The 26,099-nt window shown below is 40.5% G+C and overlaps 1 pseudogene; it reads left to right on the forward strand.

Moving 5' to 3' along the window:
* The first annotated feature begins 14,409 nt into the window (after nt 1-14,409).
* Nucleotides 14,410-15,255, forward strand: LOC122899333 (annotated as a pseudogene).
* The last annotated feature ends 10,844 nt before the right edge of the window (nt 15,256-26,099 follow it).

Genomic DNA, 26,099 nt, shown 5'->3' on the forward strand with positions numbered 1-26,099 from the left:
GCTGGGGGTCAGCCCTCCCTCCACATTCCTGCCTAAACATGAGAGAGAGAGACTGAGAGAGAGAGAAAATGAGTAAGTACAGTAAGGGCTCCCTGGATTTTTGTTTGGGTGAAAATGTAGGATTATTCATGGAGTCACCATTTCCCCCACAATTTCTGTTCTAAGAGAAAACTCAGGACATCAAAAGAACTGACATTTAAAGAAATTTTAAAAATTATTATTAACATACAATATATTATTTGCTTCAGGGGTACAGGTCTGTGATTCATCAGTCTTACACAGTGAACTGGCATTTTTGGATACCAGTTTTTCTATCAGGAGACTGGATAGAATATTTGGAATTGTGGTGGAAGGAATGAATGACAGAGAAGTAGAGTTTGTTTGGGATTTAAACTACCATCCATTGACCTCAGCAAAGAGGACATTAAGTGTCTTATCATCTTGTTCACCATCATTGTCCTCCTCATCATTTAAAAATCTATTTTAGAAAGCACATGATTGTTGACTAAAGGTCAGAGGGGAGATACAGGGGATAGGACTTTCTTAGTAGGTCAAAATGATTTTAATCAATGATAAAGAAGAAATTGAGGTAATTAAAAACCAGATGGGGGGGGCGCCTGGGTGGCTCAGTGGGTTAAGCCTCTGCCTTCGGCTCAGGTCATGATCTCAGGGTCCTGGGATTGAGCCCCACATCGGGCTCTCTGCTCAGCGGGGAGCCTGCTTCCCCCTCTCTCTCTGCCTGCCTCTCTGCCTACTTGTGATCTCTCTCTGTCTATCAAATAAATAATTGAAAATCTTTAAAAAAAAAAAAAAAAGCTCTTACCTATGGGGCTTTTGAAAAAAAAAAAACAAAAAAACCAGATGGGGAACATTTTGAACTTTGAGGGTATAATTTTTATTCAACAAAAGGAAGAAAATTTTCAATACAGGACACTGAATAAAGAGCGGGGGTTTAAATCCAGATGTGAAACTCATTCTTAAATCTCTCATCGTATCTTCTATGCCCTGTTTTTTGTCAAGAGTTTGGTTAGTAAAGCCTATTATGGCCCACAGATCCTGATCTTTGATCTTAGGCTTGAGGGCAAACCCTTATCTTTTTTTCCTCCAAAATGTTGTTTTATGGTTTAAAGAGGAAACCTTTCTATGTTTAAAATCTCTTCTTTCCTGAACCTGTGCAATTTATACTTTATGAAAAGTATTTGCCACTTGAGAGTTAGAAATGGTAAAATACTGCATCAGTCTGCATTGTCTATAACATTCCATATGCTACTAACTCTTTTGCATTTTTCCCCAATTAAAAAATATTCAATTTCAATCCCAGAAAACCAACATTTATCATTGTGCTCTGATGTATATTTTGGGCACAAGTCATAAAGACCAAGATTTTCTCTTGTGCTGTAGCATTAATACTTTCCTAAATATTTTCCCCCACACCTATTTCCTGTCTGCCTCACTCTCCTATCATTCTTACTCTGAGAAGACTCAGAAAATGGGCAATCCAAAAAAAAAAAAAAGCACTGCTGTTCCATTCGTTCCGCCCTGCCCCCATAAAAAGCTAATATTTTCAGGTTGACTGAAAGTTTAACTTTGTTATTTTTTTTTATTTTTCAAGAAAATCCAGCGTGACATGGCACGTGTTAGTGCCCTCTTCCTTAACAAATTACATGTTTTTTTGACCTAAGCTAAAAGCTGTGCAAATCCCCCTTGTCTGTGTTTTCATTGTGTATGGATTTCCCTGGTACTGCCTCAGACATGTCCGTGGTGGAACAGTAAAACTGAACCTCAGCTTTTCTGCCCAGAGCTCCTCTTTGTCCCTCGAAACTCCAGAAAAGACACCATCCCCCAAGAATGAGACCTTTTCTGAGGGTGCAACCTCCTTGCTATGCTGCTGGTTATCAAAAAGCAGAGATGACTTGGGCTTTGTGTAACTCTGTGTCCTTGTGGAGACAGTTACCAGAGAGTCTGCCATCATCTTATTTTTAGAAAGAGCTGATCTTCAGTGGTTAAAAGAAACATCAGGTTTTAAGAGAATCAGCAGGGTTTTTAAGAGTTTAAGCAATTTCTTAGGGGTTAAAAAAAACCCAAAAGATACAAAACCTAATTCCCTTTTATTCTGAAGAGCCTTTTAATGTCATACAAAGTTCTTTCCCAAATACTAAGATACTTGACCATAGAACCTAACATGTTACCCGATGCTAACGTTGAGACTTCCCTTGTGGGAATCACCCCTTTAAGACTTTCAAGCAGACATTGCCTTCTGGGGAAAAAAAAAATAAAGGTTGTATAAGGCTTTAAAAAAATGGATCAGAGAAGTTTTGAGGGCGCCTCTGCTTGTCTGTCATTAAATACGTTAATCCTTTCTTTTCACTGCAGACTCGCCTGGACTGACCCAAGCTTTTTCGCTGGGTAATGAACATTGCACTGGTCATGCCTGCGGATAGGTCCTTTCAGCCAAGTCCCCTTTTCCCCCTAATGTGCCATTTCATTTTCAAAAGAGAGATATCCTAGAGCTATAAATCTCCTCTCTTTCTTTGCCTGCTTGCAGCCCATGCCCTTATGTGGGGCTACCTCTCGGAAGTTATTCACACTGGGATGGGAGAGGTCAGCCTGACGCACAGTTCCTGGCAGGTGGTCTAACACAGGAGCTTCAGGGCCCCCATGCAGAACGGGCGGCCCCAAGGTGCTTTAAAGGCTCTCTCTGGAAATAATGGTCATGTGTCTTTGTCTGCGTCTCTAGGGCCGTCTATGACAGGCTGTGGTTCATGACAGATCGCTGTCCAGACACTGACCCCGTTGTATCTCCAGTCAGCCTGCCTTCCAATCACAATATATAGCAACTTGACAACCTGCCAGAAAATAAACTCTTTTTACTTTCAGAGGAAAAAATAAATAAAAATTCATTGCTGGAGGTAGCTGTAGAGTGGATCTTTTAGGAAAAACCATGGAGAATGGAGAAGGGAAAAGGATATTAGAATAGTAGAATATGGACTGTCATGACTAATATCACTGACTTTTCTCTGTTTGATCTGCCTGTTACTGAGATTCCATTTCTGCTTTGCCTTTCCATTTCCTTCTCAGTCTAAGTTGAATAACTTAGCATATCATTTATATTCAGTTTCTTCCAAAAATCTTTTTCCTTCTAATTCCTCTACTTTGGAATGACTTTCTTTCTTTCTCTTCCTTCCTTCCTTCCTTCCTTCCTTACTTTCTTTCTTTCTTTCTTTCTTTCTTTCTTCCTTTCCCTTCCTCCCTCCCTCCCTTGTTCCTTCCTTCCTTCCTTCTCCTCCTCCTCCTCCTCTTCTTCCTCCTCTTCCTCCTCCTATTCCTTCTTCCCCTTCCTCCTCTTCTTTGGTTTTCCTTCCTTTATTTTCCTTTTTCACACATCTGTATGTAAGACTTATATCAAGCCTGTGGTATATAAAACATAAACATGCTGATTGCTCCTTCCTTTGCCCTATTTCTACTCCTGATATAGTATAACACTTATGCCATTCCTTGATGTTTGATGTGTCTTTATGGATAATTACTAATATGGTTACCAGTGGTATTTGTAACTCTACTAGTATTTTTTGAATGAATGAATGAGAGCTTTTATAAAGAATAGGTTATAATTTCTTGTTAGCTCACCAGTTCTCTAGAGTAGTGTTTCTCATCTCAGTCCTATTGAGATTTTGGGCCTGATGTTGTTTTGTCATGGGAGCAGGGGAGAATTTTGTGCATGGTAGGACATTTAGCAACATCCCTGCCCTCTACTCACTATATTCTAGTAGTTCCTCCCCACCCAACTGTGACAATTAAAAATATCTCCAGACATTGCCAGATGTTTCTTGGAGCAAAATTACCCCCCCCCAATCCCTATTAGGAACTACCACTCTAGATGAGTATCATTCAATGGAACTTCCTGAGATGATGGAAATGGCTATTGAGCTCTTGAAATGTGACTAGTTTTAACTGAGTTATGCTGTACATATAAAATTTACACCAGATTTTGATGATTTCATTTTTTAAAAAAGAATGTAGAATATAACATTAATAATGTTTAATATTGATTACATGTTGAAATGATATTTACATGCATTAAGCTAAATATAATAAATTATCCAACTTACTTTCCCCTGTCTCATTTTTCTCTTTTTGGCTTACATTATAGGGCTCACATTTTTGCTTATATTATATTTCTATTGAAAAGCACTATTCGAGATAGTCATTTCTTGATTTTGGACTTCTTAATAAGAAGTCCAAATTTTGGCTTCTTCTTAAGAATAAAATCCCAATTGATTCTCTTCTTACAGACATTCTTCTCACCTGCTATCCAAAAATGCCAAAAATGTCTGTATGATTCTCTGACCCAAGCCCTTAGTTCGAGTGTCAAATCAGTGATTTGTGCTCAATGATTTTATTTTATTTTATTTTTAAGATTTTATTCCCTTATTTGACAGAGTAGGAGAGAACACAAGTAGGCACAACAGCAGGCAAAGGGAGAGGAAGAAGCAGGCTCTACATTGAGCAAGGAGCCTAATTAGGGTCTTGATCCCAGGATACTGAGATCATGACTTGAGCCGAAGGCAACCACTTAACTGATTGAGCCACTGAACCACCCTTCTGCTCAGTGATATTTTAAAAGTCTGAAATCCACTGTCTAGGGGAACCTGGGTGGCTCAGCTGGTTGAGCATCTGACTCTTGATTACTCTTGATTAGGCTCAGGTCATGATCTCAGGGTCATGGATGGTATCAAGCCCCATGACAGGTTCTGCAGTCAGTGGGGAGTCTGTTTGAGATTCTCTCTCTCCTTCTCCCTTTGCCCCTCCCCCTTCTCCTGCTTTAAATAAATAAATGAATAAAATCCAAAATCTAGCTCCAAAAATTGATTGCGTCAGCTGTGTTTGGTCAAGCACAGCAGCTGAATGCCGCCTATTCTCTGAGGAAGAACAGCTTAGGATCCCTCAGAAAGGCAACTACCATTCCAGTGCAAAGTCAGAGCTTTGCACTCAGCTCACCAAGTGAACTCCTTAAAGAATGTCCTAGAGAATGATGGCTTGAGCCATGCCAGTAGGAATTACCAGGGAGAAAGAAATTCTGTAGTCAAATGAGTTTGATATATTCTGGGTTAAATGAAATGAGAGAAGTCTATTTCACAGCAGTTCTTCTCAAAAACATCAATATACTAAAATGTACTATCAGTCAAAGGAGGTAGATAGAATGCAACATTTCTCACATGTTTTTATTCATGGAACTTGTGTTGTATTTATTCTGACAGTAATGAGAATCCACTAAAGCCAGGAGTGACAGGAGCCATTGACATGTTAGAGAGCTTCTCTTTGGGCACTGTAGACAACAGATTAGAAGTACAAGAGGGAGGTCAGGGAAAGGCCCAAAGTGAAAGGCAAAGGAGGAGGCTATTCTATTTGTCTGGATGAGATTTTAAGGACCTGAAAAGAATGATCTGAAAGGTGTTTACAAAATTCAATGAACATGATTCAGTGAGTCTGGGCAGGCCCAGTTTCTGGCTTGGTAATTCAATGGTTAATGGTGGTTCCACCAAGAACTTAATACCCCAGTTAAGGAGACAGACTTGTAAACAAGTGATTACAGCACACTATTATGCCTCCAAATTAGAAGTAGACACAAGACAGTACACAGGCAGAAGCCATAGCTTATACACATATATTTAGACAAACAACAGAAAAATAGGTGCAAGATTCATGATCTTTCCAACAAGAGCAATATTTACAAATGTTCCAACTGTCCCTATTTAAAAAAAAGAAAAAGTTTGGATCAGAAATTGAGATTCAATTTTGTGTTTAAAAATAAAGAATGTTGGGGGTGTAGGAAGTTCCATAGAATTATAAAAAGACATATGTTATTGAAAAACAGAAAGCAAATGCAGACTGACAACTCAATGAAGGCAATGATTTTTTTCTGTCTTATTTGCCCTATATCTCTAGTTCCTAGCTAAATGGCCTGGTATACAAATATTTGTGGAACAATCTGAACTCCAAAGCATTCTCTATATATCCCTGAAAACTAAACTTAATATTAAGAAATGGTATGATATTATGATTTCATTTAACCAAAAACACTGTTTTTTGCAGTAGCAATGGGAATTATTCTTTTTTGGAAATTGTTTCTCATCTTAGATGTGTTCAATATTCTAAATAACATTTGCTGTTGTTGGGGAAAAGCTCTTCTACATTTGAGGGTGGCAGCAAGCTGACTTGGCCTGAGTGGTCTTGGGGAAGTCCTTCAAGGGATGACTGAGGGCCCCTTGCTGTATTGAGTTTCCTGATGCCGCAGGCCTCAATATAGCTCCCACTCATCCATAATTCCGTTCTGAATCCTGCTGAGTGAACAATCAGTTTTAAGAGACTACCCTAGTACTTAGTTCACAAACAAAGAGAACTGGAAGTAATCTGTGTCTTGCAAACTAAGGAAAATAAATATTGGGAAATTTAGGCCAACATTTGACTTATTTTGACATTCTGTTGATTATTAACCAATAGGTATTACTAAAACATATCAGATTTCCAGTAGTATGAGCTCTGCTTTTACCAGATATTTATTAATTATTAGAAGAGTCTGAATTGTATTACCTTCAGCATATTCACGTGCCTCACTCTCTGCTGTGTCAATCTCTGTGAAGTAATATTAAGGTCCTTGCTCCCCAAAGTGTGGTCCGTGGATCAACAGCATCAGCATCATCAGGCTATGTCTTAGAAATGCAGAATCTCAAGGCCTACCCCCACCAACTGAATCAAAAGCACCCAGAAAATTCATATACACATGTAAGAGTCACTGATCTAGACAAACCTTGATTGGTGATGTTAACAGGAACGAAAATAGAGAAGATAAAATGTTTAATTTTATGCATACTTGTTTTATTAAGATATAATTGACGTAGAACGTGTTAGTTTCAGGTGAACAGCATACTGAATCAATATTTGTATATATTGCAAAATGCTCACCGCAATCAGTGTAGCTAACTTACATCACCATTCAGGATTACAATTCGTTCGCTTGTGATGAGAACTTCAAAGATTTGAATATACAACACTTTCAAATATACAATACAGTAATATATTTTTTAAAGATTTTATTTATTTATTTGACACAAAGAGAGAGAGAGAGAGATCGCAAGTAGGCAGAGAGGCAGGGAGAAGGGTGGGGGAGAAAGCGGGCTCCCTGCTGAGCAGAGAGCCCGATGTGGGGCTCTATCCCAGGACCCTGAGATCATGACCTGAGCCGAAGGCAGAGGCTTAACCCACTGAGCCACCCAGGTGCCCCACAATACAGTACTATTAACAATAGTTACCATGTTGTATATTATATGTCCATGATTCATTTATTTTATAACTGGAAGTTTGTATGTTTTCTTTTTCTTTTATTTTCTTTCTTTTTTTTAAAGCAGCCTCCATGCCTGATGTGGGCTTAAACACAGGACCCTGAGATCAAGAGCTTCATGCTCTGTTGATTGAACCAGGCAGGCATCCCAGGAAGTTTGTATCTTTTGACCAGGTATGTAGCATACATCTTTTTGTCAATATTTTCAGGAATTGCTAAGTTGCTATCCACTGTGGCTGGCTTTTAGCTCCATTTTACCCACTCACTAGTAACAAGCAGTGGAATTTCTAAAAAAAAAAGAAATGAACCACTCATAAATCACATGGATAGATTGAACATCTCAGGATGCTATGACCTAGTCTCTTAACCAAATCCCCTGAATGAAGAAGAGGCCAACCTTAGTGGTCCTGGAAGGTAGAACAAGGACGGCCCTCCAGGTGGCAGGTGCGGAGGCCCCCAGTGAGGAATTCCAGTCTGGGGAGTGGGTCTGATACATGGAGAAGATAGGCTCTTTACTTCCTACTCTCGACATAGAAAGATGTGGCATTTTCGGGGGTTGGGGGAAAAGGTGGTTCAATTTCTGAGAAAAGGGATATTTTTAAAAACTCTAGCCAGTCTTGGAAATCAACTCCAAAAATGTTATCTCAACCAGCATTACATCATTTTTCTGGAAAGGTAGAGAAAGTCGCCTAAGAGGGGCCATTCCTGCATAAGCACGTGATGGGCCAAATCTGGAGATGACATTTCCTTGTCTAAGTTCGAGACCCCAAGTCAGAGGGTGATTTACACGTCAGTTGCCGCGTGGTGGTCAATGTTCCAGGCTGTCAGCTCGGCCCCGCCCTGCTCTTCTCGAACAAGCACCATCTGAGCTCCAGCTACATGGGGCTTTGAAAGGTTAGTCAAAGACCACATTGTGTTCCTCTAGCTGCAGGAGCGGCTACACTAATTTGGATTGTGACTTGGCTTGTCTTCCCCCCACTCTTCCTGAGGTCTGAGCTGGGTTTGTGTCAATCAGTGGTGTCACATCATTCATGCACTGAAGGATGGTGGCCCTGCCAATCCTTGAAGTCGTTTTTTTAGGATCATCTTAGTAAGACATCTGGGAGAATGCTATATAGTTCTGCTCACTCCATACCACTAACAGTTACCCTTGCATGTTTTTGCAGACTTTTGAAAGACATGTGTCTTATCTGGTACATTAATTTGAATACTAATTGGTGGAAGGAATATTCGATTTAGAGCAGAAGGCCTGGCTTGGACACTTCTTTGGTGCCTCAGTTTACTCACCTACAAAATCAACATATTATATATCTCATTGTAAAAATGAGGCATGTGAGATAATTTTGTAAACCAGAGATAAATATTGTATCAAGTAAGAGGGAACCACATCTGAACCACAGATCAAATCCAATATAATCAACAATTCATATTAGAGGACATAGGTCACAATCAGACATTTTAAATTTGAACATTATCTGAAAAAACCAGAACTATCAAGGATCATTAGAATCAGGGATTATTATATAGTAATGTTGGCTTTATCAGCAAATGTTCATTAGGATTCCATCAAGTATGAACGGTTACTGGTTAGAAATGATAACTGTAATTGTCAAATAGAACTCTAACAGAAATATTCTTTGAACTAATGAAGTACATGAGCAAATAAACAAAACATGGCTTTCTTTCTTTCTTTCTTTTTAAGATTTCATTTATTTACTGGACAGAGAGAGGGAGAGCACAAGGAGGGGGAGCAGCAGGCAGAGGGAGAATCAGGCTCTCTCAGGAGCAGGGAGTCGAAGGCAGGGCTCCATGAGGGGCTGGATCCCAGGATGCTGGGATCATGACCTGAGCCAAAGGCTTAACCACTGAGCCACCCAGATGTCCCTATGGCTTTCTTTTTTATAGGTAATGGCTGAAAAAAGTCATCACTGATACAACTCCACCTGGCAAAAGAACTCTCTCTCTGCTTTTCTCCTTTATGTGGGCATTTTCCCCATTCTCTTGGCTTTAGAAGATGACAGAAGGCCACATGAATCCATAATATCTCAGTTCTTATTCTCCTTTCTTTTCCTCTTGAGTATTGATTACTTTGTGGAGAAGCATCTTTCTTTCTTCTGATTCTTGCTTTACTCATTTTTCTCTCTAAATGTTCTGCTTTCATGATATTTCCCCGACTCTGGTCTCTGTCACATCAAGAGAAATTTCCCAACATCTCCGATCTTATTAGGAAAGCGTCTAAAGTAGGATTCTTGCTTATTGCCTCAGATTTTCCTTCTGAAATTTTATTTTGAGAGGGGAGGTCAGAGGGAGAAGCAGACTCCCCGTGGAGCTGGGAGCCCGATGTGGGACTCGATACTAGGGCTCTGAGACTATGACCTGAGCCGAAGGCAGTTGCTTAGCCAACTGAGCCACCCAGGCGCCCTCCTTCTGAACTTTTAATGGCAATTTGGAATATTTTGCTTTTTAAAGGAGTGTTGGGTTTAAAGAAGAAAGTAGATCTTTTTTAACATGTGGCAGGATGGAGATATAAGGGAGAAAAATAAGAGTGTTCGTTCCTTCAGTAAATCAAAATGCTACTAGCAGGAGTGTTTTGTGAATTACAGAAGTATTTTTAATTCCTTAGAAGTAAGACTTATGGGGCGGGGGATATTACAGCCCAAGATAATTAGTCTGTGACACAAACTGCATTCACATTTGTGACGACATGTGTTAGCTGGGATTGATAAGGACAAACTGATGAGCTCAAACATAGGGAAAAGAGTCTAGAAATGCTCATTGTGTCTTCATGACTTCACCTGGCATATTATCCTATGAAAAGCCACAAGTGTCCTAGCTTTTCCCACCCTTCATAAATTCAGTGTGAGCATGTACCCGGTAACCCTTCAATCCAGGTTTGCTTTATGCTGTGTTCCCCGGGTATCTTAGTCACCAACTCTGCTGGGTCTCTCATCTTGGTGGACTCTAAGAGCCGAAGCTCCTGCTTCCTAAGTAAGACCTGCTCAAGAGCTGTATGGTTATTCAGAGTCTCATTCCCTTGGGGCCCTCGGTGTCTCCTAAAGATTAATAAGCAATCAGCCAATCTATCTTCTCACAATGTGGACAGAGCTTTTCATTTTTTTTAGAAAATAACATTTGCTAAGAATAATGGTATTTACCCCTTTTTGGTCAGAGATGAAAAGAACCAGACTCTTGCCAGGAAGATGGAAAGTGCGATGACTTTCAGCTCACTGTGGCTGAGGAAAGGAGATTGTGATTTCCCCACACTAGCTAGACAATTCTCAACTAACTGGATGATCATAGTCTTGTTAGAAGGGAGTGTGTTTGTCCTCTTTCTACTTTAAGCCAATAATTACACAGTACTGTTGCAGTATACATCAGTCACAGTTATTCATTGTATAAGTGACCAACCCTAAGAAAAATTAAATTAAAAATCAATTGTATATTTGTATATTTGCGGCTAAAGTCCCACAAAAACTGGAAATATATGATTGGGACATAGTCGTGTCCCAAGGCGAAACAGTGCCAGCCTCAAAGAAAACTGGACTGGAGGTAGAGCTGATGAAAATCTGAAAACAGGCCTAAGAAATGTAATGTTAACAAATGCCATTGTTGAACAAATAACTGTGTAGTTAATGGTCCGGGCTTTTTTTGTCTCTAATCTTCAGAGCAACTCAGCAAGAAGTACCATGGTCTCATTTTTTTCAGATAATAAAACTAAGTCCTGAAAGGTGGAGAAACTGACCCAGGTCACTTAGTTTTGTTCTTTCCACTATGATAGCTATACTACTGGTCTCGACTATTTCCTCTCTGTTGGGTTTCCAAAATTAAACGATGTTGGAGAATCAGAAGGTAATTCCACAGTTTGTCAAAGTAAGCAGTAGAAGGCATTTTAAAGTGAAGAAAATATTAGGTTAAATTGGAAAACATGAATGAAGCAGATGCAAATTTTATAAAAACTTGAATTCAAGACAAAAGGCAAAGGAACAGGTTCATAAATTATTTTTAAGATTCTTTGTTTGAGGTGAAGGAGACAGAAATTTTAGTCATTCAACAAATTGCTACTTTTCTTCTTCTCCCAAAATTTGCAAATCAACCATCTTAACAAAATCTAAATATTCATCAATTTTAGCATTTCTAATATATTTAAGGAGAGTTTCATACACTGTGTTTGACTTTATGTGGTTCCTGAAATTTGGAGCATTATTATTTTTTGGTTTTATTCATAAACAGATAAAGTATGTCTATTGAAAATATATAAACTGCCTCCTTTTAAAGGGAAATTATTGCTTTTTGCTTATTAAAGAGCACTTAAAATTTTAATGGACTACAAATTAATTCAAAGCTGATCTATAAAAACATGAAATCTCATGGAATATTTTTTTTACTTCCAACAAAACACACTTCCACGCAAACCTCCATGGAGCATGAGCTCCTGATCTGTTTTTCTGAAGCTGAAAACACTCTGTGTATAAGGCCATTACCTGGTGCTCTTTCTGGATGTGGTGCATAGGCCACGCATCCATATTGGAACTGCCAATTCTTTGGATGACCCTGCCCACTTCACTACCATTGGGCTACAACTCTTAATCAAAGTCACTTCAAAGACCCCAAACAGATTGATTCACATGTGAATGCAACCCAAACTGTCTTCCAAAGGAGGAGGGATTCTAGTCTTATGTTCCTTTGAACCTACTGTTGCTCATTTACTAGTATTTACTTTGCATGGCCTATGGCTGAACCATGGAAATTGGAAAACAAACTCCTATTCAGCAAGTCATGTCAAAGGTGACTGCAGAGCCAGAGAGTTGACTGTGGGACAGACATTCTTTCTGAACTGGAGGCCTCTTCTGCGGCACTGCTGTCTCCACAGTTACATACCTGTCCGTGGAAGCCTTTCGTTTATCTTGTCTATGTGGGAAGTCCTAGACGATGCCATCAATCTGAGAGATGAGAGAGATGCCCATGTGACACTCCAACAATGGTTGAGGGGGGGAGGGGAAGAAGAGAAAGAAAGAAAGAAAAAATTAGGCGATCCTGAACAAAGTTCTTTTGAACTGTATGGTGGTCATAGAGAAGATCCCATAGGCACTTCTGTTCAGAAACATACTTTGTACTCTGCCAAACACACAGTGAGGCAAGAATTCCCACTTGGAAACAGAAAATGGGTATTGTCCACAGACTCAGGGAAGAGAGAGGAAATAATCACATTCCTGAATTTTCTTCTGGGGGAAAATCAGATTCCCTTAGAATAACGCAGCTGCAGCACGCATCACTGCTTACCGGTCCTTGATGACAACCGCATTTCCTGTTACTTCTTCTCCTGGCTGTGTCAGTAGAGGGGTATCCGGTGTGTTGTGTTTGAATGACTTGGGTGTTCTGTGGCCCCCAAACAAATGTTGCTGGTATTTTTACTAGTCTGGATTACACATTAAAAAATGTTAAAATTGCATTTTTGAGACATATTCAAATACAGTTTAGAGTTCTTTTGATGTGAGAAATTCACCAATCCAGATTGAATGATAAGGTGTTTTTTTTTTTTTTTTAACCTGAAGAAATACTTTGCATATACATTTTTTTACTCTATAAGGTTGCATGTATCAATCATGAGATTGCACTTGAAAATGCCTGGGAAGATCTAACATGCTTCACAGCCTCCCGGCCATCATCATCGGTACCACCATCTTCAGCCCTAACAGGATCCTTTGGAACCGTAGCTGAAAGCTGTGTCTATGATGGAAGCCAAGTCCTGTTCATGTCGCTTGAATTGAGATAAAGATGAAGCTTTTCTTATGGGAAGGTCCTTGACGAAGAGCTATGCTGCCAAGCTCACAGTCCTCCAGCCAGCTGACCCTTAGGGCAAGGTGCAAAGTCCATCTGTTTGCACAGACTTTTACTCTGTGGGGGTTAGTTTGAGCAGAAGTTTCTCAGATGTGATATGGAGGAGATGTGCATGTGAATATTAGTGTTATTTAGTACCCTTTTTTTTTCGATTTGACATATTTTCTAAATATAATTCATAAAATTTATAAATGCCTACAAAAGTAGACCCACGTATTCATTTAAAGCATCACAGGACGTTATTTACAAGTCTAACTGAACCAATTCTGTTCAGTGAAAGGACACAATTTTAAGTATAGGCTGAAAATAAAAATTTGATTTCATTGTGACAGGAATAATGCACTGTGTTTTAAACAATTGTTTAAATCATCATTCAGATCTCAATATAGCTGAAATAAGACCAGATGAAGAGATAAAAATAGCAAAGTATCCATTAAGAGGCCCTATGGAGAGTTCAGCATTAACTACAGTGATCTCATGTGTCTTCTGTGGAATATCTACAACCTTAGAATACAAACACCCTTGGAGTTTTGCTACTGCAGAAGTCATTGAAGTCATCTGCAGGGTTATTTCCATGAACACCATGTCCTTCCACTTCTATTCCAAACTTCCTACTAAGACCACAAAATGCTTCATACCACGATCTCATTCGCCTGGGTTACATCACTCCGGAGTGGCGTGTGGATGTATGCATTCCCTAGAATGTCGCCATTAGGCCAAGAGTGAGAGATGCTAGATTTAAAGTATTCCCTTGTTATCATAACTTTAGCTAAACATTTAAGCAGTCATGACTATATACATTTTAACAGAATTTGTGGGAAAATCTAACCAAGAACCCAACTTCCTGTCAGCCTAAATGTTAACTCCCCAGATCACATGTGCTCATGAACATGTACATATGTGTGTGGGGAGGCAGGCCCTGGAGGAGCAGGGTATATATGTGATAAAGTGGCTATCAGTATATGGAGCCGGGAGAAACAACATATGGGGTCTAAAGAGTATCAGAGGTCTTGAAATAGCTCTGTTCAACCTCAGGCTTGGCTTTCAATGTGCATTTCTCCTCTTTACGATAAATTGGAGCACGGAGCTACCAGTGCACCTGCTGGAGACAGCTCGTTCAGGCATCGGTAAAGGAAATATTTGGTAGGGCTCTTGCTTGTGACCAAGGCTGTGGGGCTTGAGGGGTGTAGAGACTCAGGGGGAGGGAGACAGAAGCAGCATGGCAGCCAGGTATGAGCCCCCCAACCTTCCTCTTGTCGTCATTGCCAGAATCGCTGGGACCCTTGAGTCTGCATGTGTTAGTTGTAAACTGGCTGCCTGCTGTCAGTCCTCTGGTTTGCTTGCCCTCCTTCCTTTCTCTGCCACGGGCAGCCGGCGTCTGTGACAGGGGACCAGATGACTCCCACTCGCACCTTACCCACAAGCCCTGGGGCCCTGACCCGGCTTCAGGTCAGGGGGACCTGAAGCTGTGGGTCCCCTCGCTCCCGCAGGGCAAGGAAAATGCCTGAGGAATGGACCTACCCAATGAGAAGAGAGATACAGGAAATTTTACCTGGATTGTTTTTAGGCCCATATTCTTCTGCTATGGAAAAGCAAGCTTACCTGTACTACAGAAACATGGACTAACCCCTATAATATGCAAAAGACAAAATATTGAAGCAAACTTTGTTAAGTCAACCTTTCAACAATTATTTAGCTATTTAGTATTGGATATTGCAGATAATCTAGTTGAAAATAGAATATGTCATTTTCCCATAATTAAAGAATTTATTGGTGGAGAAAAAGTTACTGTCCATGGAAATGCAGGGATCTCCAGGAGTGCTGCCTCTGTTATTACATACAGTATGGAAACATCTGGAATGAAGAGACACATCTGCTTATGTTCCAGAAAGATTTTGTATTAATCCTAATGCTGGATTTGTCCATCAACTTCAAGAATACGAAGCCATCTACCTGGCAAAATTAACAAAACAGATGATGTCATCACTCCAGATGGACCCACGGGCAGTTTGCAAAGAAAACACGAAGAAGGAGATGATTTTGGAAACATGCAAGTGGGGACAGCACACAATGGCTAACTCAGGAGCAATACTATAGAGGATGTGAATTTCTACCTGGGAAGGAAAAAATACTAGAGACAATAATAATGTAAAGCGGTCAAAACAAAACAAAACAAAAAAGAAAATATGGGCATGTACACTGGGCCAGTGTTACTCCAAGCCCTTGGCATGTCTTGCTTCATTTAAGTCTCCCAAGGACCTTGTGGGATGGATGCTACTGTTTTCTCCACCTTACAGATGAGGGAATTAAGGCAAAGGAGCTGAAGCAACTCGTTGGGGAGTTCCGTAACTAGCAAGTGGGGGTTGGAATGACTCCCGAGCCTATATTATTAATCCCTGGGCCCTGCTGCTTCCTCAGTGTAACTTGCACCCACAGGCAACCAGTAGACTGGATGGAACCCAATACCCAGTACCTTAAGCTGATACTGAATTAGTGGAGACCATTTCTCAAAGAAACAGCTTGGGACATGGCTAGACACCAATTGCTGGCTGACCACATGTGAAAAACCAAGGAAACCTCTGTCCAAAACAAGCCAGTTTGGATGCACAAAGGTCATTGGTTGTTTGCACAATAGTCATTTGTACACAAATGGAGGCTTATTTGAACTTCAAACATTCTGTCCTCTAGTAGAACAGGTTGACTATTTTCTTTGCTATCAGGCTCACGGCATGAATTTGTCTCTGAAATCTCCACTGCCCAGGGGTCAGGTCTCTCCATCGGAACTGTAGGGAGCTCTGGACTGGGGGTTGGCACAGTAGTGAGGTCCCAGTGTATCGGCCTCTCAGTCTGAGTTCTGAGTTCTGAGTATCTCAGTTTGAGTTCTGAGCGTGGCTGCCTTCCCCTGGTGATATGCTCGTCTCTAAGTGAATCAGACTGGAGCCTCAAATTTCTCTCCCTCAAACCCTCATGACATTGTGTGTGACAGAATGCAAGTCTACCCCTGCCAGCAACAGGTGCAGCGTGGGGAAGAGCACCGTGCCACAGATAACAGGCATGCATATGTCTGGTGGATTTAATTAGACACAGGGCCCATTAACAATTTCTGCAGATGTTCACATCAAAGCAGCTGAGCTAATTTCCTCACACTCTTCAGTTTGGCCTATTTTCCCCTTTCCCAGGTGTATCTACTCTGACCTTAATCTTATGATGCCTACATGCAAGCAAACTTCCTTCTGCTCCTGGAATTCAGATACTTGATTCACTGTGTGTTGTTGAAGAGATACAATTGCTGGTTGATGTTTAGTCTTTGCTCTGAAACATATATTATTCATGGTTAAGGGCCCTTCATGGAGGCTGGGGGAAGAGTGGCTGTGTCTAGCTAGGAGCTGCATACAGTCTCTGACACAGAGAAGCTGCTCACCAGGTGTCTGAGGCCCACTGGCCCACCCAATCCAGTAATGGAAAAGGACTGATATTGGCCGCATTTAACTCTCCTGCAGAAGGAAGTATTTTGTGAAGTTAAGCACTCGTGGTCTCAGGAAGCTAATGCATTTTCAAAAGAATGCAATTTATTCCCAGAGGGGATCTTAGGGTATGTCTTCATAGCTACATATGCTGGATTTAAAAACAAGCATATTGTAACATAGTGGAGAGAAGACTTGAACCAGGAAGGAGGGGATTGGGGTGCTCATCTCAGTCCCATCCCTGACTACCTGGGTAAACTTGGCAAATCACTTTACTCCTCTCAGACTTACTTTATTCATTTGTAAGACTATAAGGCAGGAGTTTTAATTTTTAAGATTTCTTCTAATTCAAAAGTCCTGTATTTTTTTAAAAAAACGGTTTAACAACATTGTTTCTCTCTGCCCTCCAAACATGACTCGTGGCCACACAATATTATCTTACAGAAAGACACTGAGCTCTACATATAACCTTGCTTTAAAGGCTCTCAACAACTCTGGTGGGCAGATACAGTTATTATTCCCATTTTAGAAAAGTCACTCCCATGGGCAGATTTCATGATACCTCTGAAATAATGAGGTCTTTAACAGAGCAGTATAGACACAAACACAGAGACATCTAAAATACAGTCCTTTCTTTCTGTCCTTTCTTTCTGTCACCTCAAGTCCCCACTACCTCTGTGAAGTGGATACATCTCGTGTCTCCAAAGCAGAACTCAGTGCTGAGGCACTCTTTAGATGATCGCCAGGTCTAAAATATATATCCCTGCACACCTAATCTCCAGGTGGCTCTACAGGGATTGATGTTTAGGAAGGTAAGGAAGAGCTTCTGTTAAGAAGGAACATTCATAGACCATCTAGAAATAAGACCATAGCTACATAGAAAATATCAGACATAGGCATTTTGGAAAGTCTTAGGACCTGCCTCTGATGATTGGTATGAGGCTGGGGAGGATAAGGAGAGACGTGACAAAAATGCAAACCGACAAGATAACTTACAAGATCACAAGGTAACTTACTTAAGACTTTGTGTTATGAAGTCTCTGGGTTAAATATCAGGTAGATATATATTTTAGTTTATTCTTTCACTTTGCCTGCTTGTTTATATGCTAGATTCTCATTTTCATGTTATTACTATATTCAAGATCATAAAACATTTCCTAAGGAGGTTTAGAGTTTTAGGTTAGAGTCTTGGACAGCTCAAACAGAAGGTAATGCCTAGACCCACCTCTGTCCATAAATTACCTGGGATCATGCATGACAACCAGACTTCACATTTCACGCTGAGAGCTGGAACCAGGGGATGGAGCTGACAGATGTAGCAAATTGACAGGACAAATGTGTTCCTATTTTGCATAAATAAATATGCACATTGTACTAAGTCTAGTAAATGTATTCCCAAAGTCCCATGACAATTGTCAGAATTGAAGGAGTAAAAGTATGTTAGGTGAGCCAATATAGGTAAATGAGCATTATTAATTCAGTAGTATTTATGTAGTTCAAGAGATCTTGAATTAATAATGCAATGACATTTTATTAAAATAATGCTGCACCCTTAAAATCCCTGCCATATGCAAAACATAGTTGGATAAGAGATTTATGGGGAAATCTCATCTCCCTTTCATTTACAGTACCATTGCTGATGACAGGAGGGAATAACAGAATAGAGATTTATAGCAACATTTATTACTCTAACCATCTGATTTTTCTGAGGTATTTGCAATGTTTATCTTTTATTTTTTAATTGATATATAACTGACATACATTATTAGTTATAGGTATACAACATAATGATTTTACATATGTATATATTGTGAAATGATTACCAGGATAAGTTTAGTTAACATCCATCACCTCAATAGTTACAACTTCTAAGATTTCCTCTCTTAGCAACTTCCAAATATATATTACAGTATTGTTAGCTAGAGTCACCATGTAATACATTACACGGCCAGGACTTACTTATAACTAGAAGTTCAGTATCTTTTGACTACCTTCACTCATTTCACCCACTCAGCATACCTCCTTACCTGCCTCAGATAACCACCAATCTTCATATCTGAGTTTGGTTATTTTTCTTCTTTGGAGTCCACATATAAATGAAATATATAGTATATGTCTTTCTCTGATTTATTTCACTTAATGTGATGCCCTCAAGTTTCATCTGTGTTGTCACATAAAGAAGGATGGCCTTCTTTATGGCTGAATAATATTCCACTGTATTTATACACCACATTTTTCTCTATCCATTCATCCACCGATGGACTCTATGTTGTTTCCATATATTGGATTGTGTAAATTAAACTGCTATGAACATAGAGGTACAGATATCTTTTCAAGACACTGATTTTGTTTCTATTTGATTTTTTGAATAGTGCATCTGAATGGTCTTTTCCATGTTTTCTAAACTGGACATTATAATTAGCTTTAGTAGAGTGATGCTTTTCATCTGGGAAGTGTTCCTTTGAAGGTAGGATTGGTGCATAGGTTCCCATAGGCCTTCCAGTGAATAAGAAAGCAAAGCCCCCTGCCACCTTCAAAAGAAAGCAAACCCCACTGTTACCTTTTTTTTTTTTTAAGATTTTATTTATTTATTTATTTATTTATTTTGAGAGGGAGAGAGAACAAGCAAGAGCACAAGAGCAGGGAGCACAAGAGGAAGAAGCAGACTCCCTGCCAAGCAAGGAGTCCTATGTGCGACTCAATCCCAGGACCCTGGGATCATGACCTGATTGGAAGGCAGAAGCTTAACCAACTAAGCCACACAGGCACCTCATTATTTTTAATAAAAAAGAACATACTCCATTTTTCACTTTACATATATAAGCCTTGAAAGGGCAGAGTTATTTACACACCACTTATTAGGGCGATTACTACCACGTTAGTAACTCTATATATTAACGCACTCTGAAAAGAACATTTGAAACATAATAAGCTATTAAAAATGTCTAATTATATGTCCCCAAGTACAGTGTTTTATTATCTATCTTTAAAGATTAACATGTTCTGCACAAGTAAATTGTACAATAATGTAAACTTCACTACTTACTCAAAAAGCTGTTTTCTTTCCCATTCATTGTGGAAATTTGCTTTCTACCTTTGAAAGTAGAGGATCTTGAACATAGTGATCTCGTTTAAACTTGTCCTGGTAACTTAAGAGTTTAAAGTTTAAACTCTTAGTTTAAAACTAAGAGTTTTCCCTTGAAATAGTGTATTTTTTAATGCGGGATCCTACTTTGGTCCCGAATTTCCCCTTCTCTGGAGTGGTTGGATAGCCCATCACCACCCACATTACCTTCTTTACCCGTCAGGTTCCCCTTGTCAGTGGTACTTAGAACCAGGAAAGTGCACCCAAACTACGAGACATTAAGACTTCCGGTGAGTTCCTAAGGAGCTCAAGTGTATAGCTCTAGGGCAGGGAACTGTGAGAGAAACTCTGGGGATGAGTGGAGTCCTTTCTTGACTTTGGTACCATTCCTGAGCCCAGGGTTTCCTGACATCTGACCCTGGAAGAGTTGAGTGCTAATGTCACCATTTGCATATCCCTTACAGATTACAATCCAGGGTTAGGCAAACTGTTGAAAAATTAAAATCTATGTGATAAATATACACTATGTTGGCCCATGTATTTTATGGGATGCAGAAAGAAGGCATCTTTTCTTTATCTCTGACTCCCCCAGTATGAATCCATAATTCCCAGCAAAGCCATACTGGAGAGGAGGCCTGTTTTTTCCAGGGCTTCTCAATGATTTGGCAATCTCTGCCCCAACCTCCACTCCCAGGATGTTTGTTCTCATGCTTCACGGTGTTCCTCTACAAAGCAAGCCACAAAATGGGTCTGGGAACGCTTTGGGGAAAGAATGGTCCTGTTCTGTGGGATACCCCAGAGGTGTCCCAGAATGAGACCACAGGCGTCCTTAGGATGCTGACCCGACCCTGGGAACTCAAGAGGTTGACACAGGGGTCGAGAACCGATGTCCCTTGGATGCCTGCGGTGCTGTTATATGACCCCATCCCACTGGGCAACTGTCAGCATCACAGCGGACACATTTTGACTAGAAATCCTGCCTTATTGTGAGAGGTTGCGCTGGTATGAAAGAAACATTTTCATTCAAGATCCATTTGGGGGTCTGCTTGGGAAATTATGGACCTGCTGGGTTTGTAGGCTCCAGGTTGCTCTTCATCAAATGTATTTTCTTACCTTCCTTTGATTGAGAGCAAAAGATAACAAATTATCTTCCCTTTCTGCTGCCAAGAAGGGACATCACAGGAGATTCATCTTCTGCTCCTTCCTGCCTATAAAACAAGAACGGTATCTTCAAGGTCATTTCAGCACAGCTAGGGCCATGTCCACACTACAGAAGAGGAATGGCTTCTTTTCTGTGCCAGGCATTATGCCATATGCCTATGTACACTGAAGAGTGACCTATCTGAGGGGAAAGAAATCAATACGTTGGAAGTTCCTTCAGTGGCTTTCTTTTCTCCCTTACGTGTCCCTCTATCAATTTGTTTTTGAGTTTGGTTTATCTAGCTTTGCAAGGGTGGGCATCATCAATGCATGATTTCCTCCCTTCCCTGGCAGTTCAGAGAAGGAAGGGCTTGAGCCCCCAAAGAATGGAGAGGCGTCCTCTGACCCCTGCTTGGTTTCCTGTCATGTTCTCAACTTGGCAAACCAGTTACTCACCACCAGTGCAGTTCCATTCCACCAGAGAATGCATGGGAATTTAGAAATACATTTCCTCCTCTGTTTAAACAACAAGAAAGTTCTCAGGAAAGTGAGGTTGCCTTCATACATTAGAGGAAGTCCAATGTGCTATCTGGGACACTGAAAGTGGGGGCTGGAGTGCCTTAGGAAAGATCAATTAGGAAAAGTAAAGGCTCTTTACTATGGAAAACAGCAGAGAATCCTCAAAAAGTTTAAAAATAGAACTATCCTACAATCCAACAATCACACTACTTGGTATTTATACCCCAAATGCACAAATTCAAAGGGATTCATGCATCCCTGTGTTTATAGCAGCATCATTTACAACAGACAAATAATGGAAGCAGCCCAAGTGACCATCAATAGATGAATGGATAAAGAAGATGTGGTGTCTAGATATAGACCACGGAATATTATTCAGCCATAAAACATGAAATCTTGCCATTTGTAATGACATGAATGGAGCTAGAGAGTATAACACTAAGTGATAGTTATAACACTAACTCAGTCAGAGAAAAACAAATACCCCATGGTCTCACTCACATGTGGAATTTAAGAAGAAAGCAAATGAGCAAAGAAGAGAGAGAGAGAGAGAGACCAAGAAACAGACTATAGAGAACAAACTGGTGGTTATTTGGGTGGGGGGGAGGTAGGTGATGGGGATGAAGGAAGGCACTTGTGATGAGCACGGAGTGAAGGATGGAAGTGTTGAATCATCACATTGCACACCTGAAACCAATATAACACTGCACATTATATTGTTAAGTTAACCATAACCATATAAAACTTATTTTTTTTTAAAGGCAAATGCTCTTACCTTAGGTCCTGAGCTGCCTTCATTTTATCTTGGGGTATGGATCCAGGCACCCCTAGGGAGGCGACTGCCAGCCATCCTGGGTTCCAAGGGCTCCACAGAGATGACTGGACGCCACATACAAGGTACTCCATACAGTATGGGGTCCTGCTACCCTGAACCCCCGTTCATCAATTCAGCTAATCCCAGCCGCATGTTTTGGTGTCTGTTCTATGCTTAGCTTGCTCAAAGGAAAGAAGGTTCTGTCCTTGCCCCAAATGATTGGACTTTGTCAGAGATCTGAGAAATCTTAACTAATTTGAAGAATTCAATTTGGAGTAAAAAATAATCAACAAAAGCAATAAAATAAGAATCATTGGGGAGGGTATGTGCTTTGGGGTAAATTGGAAGGGGAGATGAACCATGAGAGACTATGGACTCTGAAAAACAATCTGAGGGGTTTGAAGTGGTGGGGGGGTGGGAGGTTGGGGTACCAGGTGGTGGGTATTATAGAGGGCACAGCTTGCATGGAGCACTGGGTGTGGTGAAAAAATAATGAATACTGTTTTTCTGAAAATAAATAAATTGGAAAAAAAAAAAGAATCTGATCCCCTTTTTAAGATTAAAGAAATATGGGGGCACTTGGTTGGCTCAGTCAGTTAAGCACCTGCTTTCTGCTCAGGTCCTGGGATCGAGCTCCGCACTGAGCTCCCTGCTCGGTGGGGAGCCTACTTCTCCCTCTACCTCAGCACTCCCATGCTTGCATGCATGTTCTCTCTTTCTCTGTCCCTCTCATACAAATTTTAAAAATGTTAAAATAAAAGATAAATAGATATGTATTCAAATAAGTATCTTAATGTTAATAAGAAATAACAAAAAGAAAAAGATATTAATACACACATAAGTAGATTGCCCTGCACTTTTATAATTTTTGTAGCTTTGCATTCATCCTTTTAATTTTCAATCTGCCTCTTACACATGTTCAAATTACTAGCAGATCACACATACCAAAAAGTGCAAACATTTTGGTGTTGTACCTTGGCAAGTTAAAAATAGTAGTATTTAGGTTTTATTATATTAATCTTCATAGAGAGGTTTCAAAACTATCTAATGTTACTATATATATTTTTTATAGCTAAAACTTTACCGGTGAAAGGATAGGCATGAAAGCATTTAACAATGACCTCAACTTAACAGAACTAACTGACAGTTAAAACCATCTTTTAGAATATCTGTAAAAATACAACCATCTTCCCAAATTACTTAATCTTAAAATGTCACATGGGGCGCCTGGCTGGCTCAGTGGGTTAAAGCCTCTGCCTTCGGCTCAGGTCATGATCCCAGAGTCCTGGGATGGAGCCCCGCACCGAGCCCCACATTGGGCTCTCTGCTCAGCAGGAAGCCTGCTTCCTCCTCTCTCTCTCTGCCTGCCTCTCTGCCTACCTGTGATCTCTGTCTGTCAAATGAATAAATAAAATCTTTAAAAAAAAGTCACACTTTTGGGGCACCTGGTTGGTGCAGTCAGTTAAGTGTCCAATTATTTGTTTCAGCTCAGGTCATGATCTCAGAGTCGTGAGATCGAGACCCATTAAGACCCTGCTTAAGATTCCTCTCCCTCTTTCCTTCCCGATCTCTAAAATAAAAAACTAAAACGTGAAAAAAAAAAAAGTCACACTTTTAATTCTTGGGTCAAGACTGAGTTTTCTTAATCATTCACTATATATGAAAGTCAAGTTATTGCATCCTACACCTTAAACGTCTACAGTGCTATGTGTCAATTCTATCTCAATAAAACTGAGAAAAGGAGATTTCCAAGTTTCTCTTAGAGCAGAAGGGCAAAGATCATAAACAACTCTCGGCATACAAAATCACCTTAGTAAAATTTTAGCAAAAATAATGTCTAAGCAAAACCAATAGAAGAAATTCTGTGTGCATTTCTCCTCCCCTCCCCCCATCACCACCGTTTTCTTAAAAGCTTCTTGAATTTTTTCTTTTCAATTCAATGTCAATTTCTTTTTCAATTACCTACAAGAGAGCCAGGTAAAGGTAATGAAGAAAAAACCAATCTCCATGAGAACATAGAAGTTACGGCTTACTAAAGAATAAATTTAAAGACAGTATTTTGGTCACATTGTATGTCAGAGATCAGGGTATATAATGAGGCATCTTTAACATAAATAACATACCAATTTCAGAAATGTTTAACTTCAATATCTGGTAGTCCACCAGAAAGTGGCAGAAAGAACATTTTACTGGTACATGGGAGACCCCAAGACAGCATGTGTTGTGACATAAATGCGCTGTGTGTGAAATTCACGTTGGTGCCTTAGTCATATCCTTGACTGGAAGAACACCAGAATACCCAGACACTGCAAGCACGTTACCGCTGTATTGTCTTCACAAACTCTTCGTGTTTATGGAGAGAAGAAAATCAGAGGAGGTGGGAGAGGAGTAAGTAACAGTTAAATATGGAGGGGGCCTTTCAAATAGAGCAGATCATTTTTACTCTCTTTCTCTTCCCCCTCTTTGAATGGTGTCAAGGCACAAAGGCTTCACAGGTTGTCCTCCAGAGATGCTCAGCCAGGGATCACCCCTACTCTGGGCCTTAACTGCTAAGAAGGCTCCAAACATTTTCTACTCCCCTCCATCTCCATCTTCGCACCTTTGCTGCAGGCTCCTTCCCCAACACAGTATCCATCAAGCGGTACCCTAGCCTCTTAGACCCACAGAGTCTAAGAGTCTCTGACCAGCCTGGTTATGTCCAGCTTCAGTTAAGACCAAGCCGCTCCATAAAATAGACACGCACATCTTTAAATGTAAGACAGCATGCAATTATGAGCATCAATTCCCACTTATCAGCTATCAAAACAAAGATGATACAGCAAAGGGCTTATATTTAGGGTACTTTATAAATATAAGGGATTGTTGGGGCACCTGGGTGGCTCAGTCATTAAGCATCTGCCTTGGGATCAGGTCATGATCTCAGGGTCCTGGGATAAAGCCCTGCTTTAGGCTCCCTGCTCAGCAGGAAGCCTGCTTCTCTCTCTCCCACCCCTCTGCTTGTGTTTCCTCTCGCTGTGTCTCTCTCTGTCAAATAAATAAAATCCTTTTAAAAAAATATGAGGGATTATTTTCTAGAAAAATACACTGTAGCATATTAAATATCTGCATGACTCAGCCAGGCTGCTGATCTTACGTAACCCGAAGAAGGTTTCACAGAAAAGGTAAAATGATCACTATTTAACAGAAAGGAAATTGATTAGAATAGGAGAAGCAAGAAACTGGCTATGAATGTGAAGAAGACAGTACACTTGGGACTATGTTCTGCCTCTCAACCTTGCGTTCATGCAAAAAATCTCAAGCGTCTTATCCCTCTAGGTTCCTATACAGACAGACAATATTTTTGCAGCTTTTTAAGAACGGGAAGAAGTTTGTTATTCCATTCCCGATACAGAATTTTGTGTTTGGACGGTCTAAGCCCAGCCTGGCTCCCAAGACGTGTATCATAGGGTCAGCCATGAAAAAAGCCAATAGTTTACGATTACAATCATGCTTGTAACAGTGCGCGCAACGGCAGTATGGTGTCTCGCGTCTATTATCAATTTATAGCCAGCTCTGTCCAAGGCACTTGGCCTTTGCCCTCCTGCCTGACAGATAATGGCCAGGGAGCTAAAGCAACACTGTTTACCCATTCTCCTCACTGTTGTTTATGCATGTTGAAAGAAACAACTTCATCAAGGTTGGAATTCTTTCCCAAGGGCGGTCTTTCCGTCCTCGCCCTTCCCTGCCCTGCCCTGCCTGCACAGCACACCACCTCCAGAGACTGCTTAGCGAAGGGCTCCCTTCTGAAGCGGCGCCACTGATGCCACCTTGTGGGCACTAACCCCTTTTCTGAAAAGACGAGGTGGTTACAGCGAGCTTTCTGCCAGCCTTCCAGGGCCTGGGAACCACGCGCTCCTCGGA

Source organism: Neovison vison, chromosome 1 (assembly GCF_020171115.1).
Source record: "Neovison vison isolate M4711 chromosome 1, ASM_NN_V1, whole genome shotgun sequence".
NCBI lineage: Eukaryota > Metazoa > Chordata > Mammalia > Carnivora > Mustelidae > Neogale > Neogale vison.